The sequence below is a fragment of the Melospiza georgiana genome, chromosome 2, assembly GCF_028018845.1.
Source record: "Melospiza georgiana isolate bMelGeo1 chromosome 2, bMelGeo1.pri, whole genome shotgun sequence".
In the NCBI taxonomy this organism is placed as follows: Eukaryota; Metazoa; Chordata; class Aves; order Passeriformes; family Passerellidae; genus Melospiza; species Melospiza georgiana.
In genome coordinates, this window is record NC_080431.1 from 54,043,814 (window position 1) to 54,050,565 (window position 6,752).

Sequence of the window (6,752 nt, forward strand, 5' to 3'; positions counted from 1 at the left end):
CATGTTAATGTCTGAAATCCCTGTCCTGCATATTTGTCAAATGGTGGGCATCATCCAACATATGCCATGAGTCAGGCTGACCCAGCTGAGGGCCAGGAGGGTTCACTACCTGCAGGACTTTGCTATTCCCTTTGTTCCCCATCGTGGTGCTTCTGCCAGCCTGTGCCACTGAGCTTTACCAGGTAATCTGGGGCTCGCTCAAATATCACCAATACCACTCTGTATCGTGCCATTTACACTTAAAACTGCTATTCTTAAAGCAAGATTGATTTTATTTTTTGTAATACAATTTGGATCCTTGTAATGCCAGGTTTTCTAGGGGAGAGTGCAGAATAGGATGTATAAGATGAGTAAGATGTACTTGCTCTTTTGAAGCTGTATGCAAGAAAAAATACAGGACAGAAAAAAAACGGAGTAGCATAGAAAAAACAAGGCTGGAAAATCTCCCCCTAGATCCCCTTGAGAACTTCCATGACATGGGAACTGACTTGTCTTCTGGCCAAATTTTGAGCATTGATTCATCAGAAAAGTAGAAATGTTTATAGAATAATTTCATGTTTGAAAAAAAACCCAAAACACTGTTTAATCTATTTTTAAATAATATACACCATATGTGTCCAAATAATTTGTCTTAGGTTAATTCAGTCAAGAGACTTTGTACTAAACTTATTTTTCATCTTTTAAAGGCTCTTTTCTTAATACAGTGGGAGGATGCTTTAGTGTTTTTGGAGCTATTATACAACTGTAAACATGCTGTGATCCAGCTTCCTGCTATTGTGGATGTTTGGACTGAGATAAAATAATTTGTTTTAAAGGAAGTTTCCTAAACACACAATACTTTTTTTTTCTTCATCTGCATGTGGCTTAATTTACGGATTGGTCCTGATGTAAGTAAAATGCAAAGTACAACTGCTGTATTCCAAGGCTGGACATTTTAAATCCATGTTTGATGGTGCAATCATGAACATCAAATGAGGCCTCACATGCATACAGGCAATATGTTAATGTATAAATTATATTTACACTGCTGCTCAGTATATGTGCAAGCAAGCTGGAAAACCTGCTGGGAAAACTTTAGCTACAGACATTCAGGATGTTGCAATTGTGTGCTCGCAACAAAGGTCAAGTATATGTCAGCACAAGGTTGCTGGTGCGTTCTTTGGAGCCCTGTGTGACGCAAGATTTACGCTGAAGTACTTTTAAGGATGTTTCCTACCTTTTCAGGAGCATTCTGTTCTTATTTTCCCCAAGTTAAGCATGAAGCTTGTTAATCTGTAAGCAAGCTTCGTCAGGTCTTTAACTTGTTTTCGAAACAAAACTGAGTAGCCAAACTTGGTGATCTGTGGTGTGCCCCTTAAGGAAGATACCAGCAAATGAGGCTGCTGAAGGGTGGTGGAGCAGGGGGAGAAATAGATTTGTTCTTACACACAGGAGGTTTCTATGATCATGCTGTATGCCTGTCTCTAATAGATTTTGAACCTGTTGGAAGGAAATTTACTTCGATCAGCAGTGTAAAAATAAGTGTGGGGAAGGAGGGAGAAACTCGTGCACTGAGGAAGAGCTCCCAGCCTTATTAAATGCCAAACAGTTTGTGTAGGAAGACAACCTAAAACACCCAGAGTGCAGCAAAAGCTCATGTTGGAACTTCTGCCCTCTTAGACCAAGTCGAAGAAGCATGGGACACAAATCCATGGAAAGAAATAGCTCTTGGAGATGCTTGGGCTTTTTTCCTTTTTAAATAATAAAAGTATAATAAATATAACTATAGTAATAGTTGAGTCTAATAAACAAAGATGGCTGTGCTGCACTGAAGAAACCACATTTCCAGCCCAGCGAATTCCAGAAAAGGGTTAGTGTAAAAATGACCTCATTGGACAATTATCTTTGGAAATAGTTTTAAAACTCCTCATAAAAAACAAAATCAATCCTAATGCTGAGGCATACTTTATCAATGAAGCAGCAAAATCAGTATCCTGTGCCACCATGTTCAGCTGGTGGAGGGGGCTGTGTTGCTCTCTCATGGATCCCAAAAAGCCTCTGATGTTCAGCTGGTGATTGCACGAGTAAACCTGTTGTGACCAGTCAATGTGATCAATGTAATCTGGGCTTGCAAGCACAATAAAAGCTCCAAGGCCTCTCTCCTCTTGCTGAAGTGCTGCAGCTTTAGTAAAGAGGCACGGGGCAAGTTTTGGCATGAAGAAAATCCTTTGGGCCTGCAAGACTGAAAATGCAAGAGTTTGGTTACCTGATGCCTGTCAGGGTGCGTACGTGTGTTTGTTCATATGGGTTGGGTGGGAGGATGGAGACCTGACACATCAGTGTTAGCAAAAGCTGGTGGTTTGGAGACAGCAGCAGAGCTGCACTCTCACTGACTCCAGTGGTTGTTCCAGTGGGAGGAGGAGATTTTATTGCTGTGGAGGAAGCAACATAAAAGAGCCTACAGTGCTGTTGTCACACCAGGAGTTTTTCTGGAATGCTACACACAAATGTTTTCACCTAATTAGGGTATTTCGCTGCCATGGATTAGTAAAGAATGTCTTTCTCTTAGACCCACTTGTAGCAAAAAGAAATAAGATCACGGGTTGGTTTAGTTCAGAGGAATGCCTACGCTCACTTACTACAAGCTATGGTTGCTAACTTTCAATTGGTTTTCAGGTTGTTGGTTAAGTTTAATTTGATTCCTAAGAACTACTTCCAGGAGAGTGTGTTCTGCTTCTTGTGGGCTTAGGAAATCTTGGAAGTGAAGGCATGGGAAACATCCATGGGGAGATGGCCAGCAGCAGCACAGGGTGCTCCTGTGCCAGAGCATACTTTGTCATGTGGTGAGAGGAAGCAGAACTTGGGACTGAGGTCAGGAAGGGAGGGATTGCAGCAGGGTCCTTAATGTGGCTGTGTAATTGCAACAAGAGGGCTGTGGTTTGCTTGCTGGTCTTTATTTCATTACCAGTTGGCAGTACCAGCTGAAATGAACTGCCTGGCAGAGGGGACACAGGATGCCCTCCCTGCACCCTCCTGGGGCACAGTGTACCCAGGGTTTGAAGTGCTTTGCCTGCCAAAGACACAGGGTGGTACCTGTGTGACAAAGCACAGGGTGTGATGCAGCTGTGCATGCAAGGGCATGATGTACCCTGATAGCCAGGAACCTTTGTTAGCAAGGAAAGCCATACCAGGAGTGATCATTTTTGGCTGATGTAATTGCACTGTCACTAGGGCTTAATCTGACAAATTGCATTAGTCAGGGATTTTATTTTTTAGTACCCTGGTTCTCAGCACTATTGCAAATCTGTTAAAACAGACACAGCTCTGACAGCCATTCTCACAGAGAACAAGAAATGTGGAAGGTCTGTAAAAGTAGTTATGATTCTTCTATAAACAAATACAACTGAGTAAAAAGAGAAAAAAGTGACACTCAAGTACAAAAGCTTGATCAATACAAAACCTCTCTGATGTCCAAGAAAAATAACTGGAAGTATCTGTGAAGGGTTGAGGTTTTGCACATAGGCATCATTTACATATAGCTATTTCCCCGTCCAGTAGCAGTGGTGCCCTTTCAGATCCCACTGGCAGTTTGGTCAAATGCTTTATTGATAGAGATTCCTGCCCTAAACTCATCACTGCAGCCCTGGGAGTCCAGCAGTACTCTGAGAAGAGCAAGCCACTGATGTGTGTAACTGTGGAGTGAAAAATATTCTTTTTATTAATAATGACAATGTATAGAGAGAGGATTTGAATTGTTAGAAGTTAACATCTGACAGATACCTCTCATCTGAAAGAGAAACGGGAGATGTTTGTTATGGTCCCCATGGACTTTACATCACTGTAGAAATATTCACTTACAGAAATAGTTTTTATTCTTCACATCTCAAGCTGTGGATTTGTGTAGGAAACATTGGCATAGAGGCCAGACCACCACAAAGAGGCACAAGCAGTCAGTTTCACCCCATCACCCCAGGAAACCCTTTCCAGCTTCAAAGGAAGAGCTGATGCCAAGGCAATCACAGCTTTACCCGGGGAGGTGATGCTGGGGAGTGCAAAGGGCCTGCTCAAGCCATGGCCTGAGTGTCCCTGAGGCTCTCCTGCAGCAGCAAGACTGTCACTTGGGTCTGCCTGCTGCACCAGGTGCTTCTCCAGCAAGGCTCTTCTTAAGGCCTGGGGTCTGCAGGCAGCAGCTGGTGAAAAGCTGGCCTGCAGGTCTGTCACCTCCTTGCTCCTGTTAGCACTCGTGCCGGGCTCCAGGTGACACTGATGGCAGAGGGCTGGGGGCTGCTACACAGTGCAAGGATTGTGAATGCACAGAAAAGGCTGGCCAGGAAAGGCTCTGTCCCCTCCCTGGTGAATTCTGCCTGTTACATGCAGGAAAATGGGTGTGATACATGCAGACATCTTCATGATCCTTGAGTTTTACAGCCTATGGGATTTATTCAAGTAGAAATTCTGCCAATATTTAGTATTTGGACTAATATCCAGAAGCTCTCAATTTAGTGGGTTTTTAAATGCATACGTTTTGGTCATGCAGCTTCAGAAAACTGAATTTACTATAATTGAAATAATGGCTTTAATTCCCACTGGCAATTACCATGAAACTGCAGCAATACTTTTAAGTGAAAAAAATTAGGATAATAAAATTACCTAAGGTTGTGTAGCAGCTGGAAACAATGAGTCAGGACTGCCTGACTGGACAATGTTTCACATATGTCCATGACCTATACTCTAAAAGAAGTTATAGCAAGATGTTTAAAATTAAGATTTTGTCAGGTCAGATGCAAAAATTATCATGAATACTTTATTTGACATTGCAGTGTTTCCTTTGCTTCTTTTGTTTTTCCCCAGTAGGAGCTGATGTCTTCTTTCCTTTGTAATTTTATTGAAATTACAAAGGAAAGAGTCTAAAGGCTTCATTTAGAAGATGTTTTAGAATACAACATGAATTAAAACATTCAAATCAGTACATTTTAAAAGGAGAAGGGGAAAAAGGTGCAGCAACTTAAATATGGTTTTACCCAAGGATGTGCATTTCTTTGGAAGTACATACATGTTAACTCTTCTTTCTACAGTTTAGATGTAGTTACTATATCCAAGGCTTTGGGATGGATTATTAAAGGTTATTGTTGCTTCATTCATCTGCTGCTCCCTTTGTCTCCCTCCAGCTGTAACTTGAAGCACTCTGAAACTACATTTTGGTTATTTATGGAGGGGAGTCCTAAGAGCCTTGTTTGATGAAAAACTGCATAAAACTGACTTGAGAAGGTGCTTGGTGCACTAACAATTTAAAAAGCAAAAAAAAAAAAAAAAAATATTATTTATACTGAGGCTGGTTTGTGAACTTTTTAAAAGGAGCAATGCCCTGAGGGCCATGAGACAAATTCTTTGCCTGCCATCTGGACAGTGCAGGGCCTGGATGCAACAGCATGTTAAAGCAGCTGTGAAGAAAGCAACCCAGGAGGGTGTGTTTGTTTCCTTCTCGCTGACAGCTGGCATGCTCTCCACTGGCTGGGACCAAGTCTTCTGAGATGCTTTGCTCTCATTTTGAATTCTTTTGTGCTCCTAAAGCCAGTTGTGAGGAGAAGGCAATGGACTCAGCTGTGGTATAAGGGTTCAGCTTACTTTTCCAAGCTGGTCTGTCTACTTGTCTGTGGTTCAGTGGTTGATGACAGACAGTCCTAAACCCCAAACCTGCCACAGCATTTGGTACCATCTGAATACAAGAAGTATTTAAATGTGCGTAGAAGAAGGGTAAAATTACTGCCACAGTTTTACTAGAATCATAATCAGGAATGTCCAAATCCCACAACAGTCTACAACTCAAACATTTAATTTGGAGTTTATGTACTTTGATTTGTTCTGTATTCACTTTTCTGTAATTGGTTTAATTGAAATTATAAAGCAGAAAGCCAGACACTCTTCTCCTGTTTTAAGTTAATGAATCTAAAGGATAAGCCAAATTACTAGAATGTGTGAATGTAAAAATACTAGGGAATTTTAATTGTGCAACATATTAATGCTCATGCTGATTTTTATTTGGGTTTTTCTTAAATCCAGAGTTTTGACAGCAGTCTCACTAAAAGTAGTTGCTTTACAGGTGAATGACAGATATGTGCAGGTAGTAAGAATCCTTACATACAAATATTTTTCCTTTTCTAAGAAGTTGTCATCATGTAAGTCTGAAATGTTCTTGTTTGCAGCAGAGATTGGCCTTCTAAATGTGAGTATGCAACTGCCGACAATAAAGCAGACTTTTAAGATCTTTGAATCAGTGCACTGGCAATTTGAATCTCATTGACTTAAAATCCAGGAGATGCCCACAGCCCGAACTTCTTACATTAAAGGTAATTTTACCACACAGTGATAAAAATAAAATTTCAGTTAGGACTTGGACGAGTGTCAGATTGAGAGGTCACTGAATCACCGAATCAATTTAGGTTGGAGAAGACCTCTGAGATCATCGAGTCCAACCTTTGACTGGTCACCCACTACCTTGTCCACGAGACTGTGGCACCAAATGCCATCATGTTAGTTGTTTCTTGAACATCTCCTGGATGGTGACTCCACTGCTGCCCATGGGGCAGCCCATTCCAATGTTTAACAACCCTTTCGATGATGAAATTCCTCTTGATGTCCAACCTAAACTTCCCCTGGTGCAGTCTGAGGCCACGTCCTCTTGTCCTGTCACTTGTGACCTGGGAGAAGACGCCAACCCTCGCCTCGTGGCAGCCTTTGCTCAGGCAGCTGCGGAGAGCATGAAGGTCTCCCAT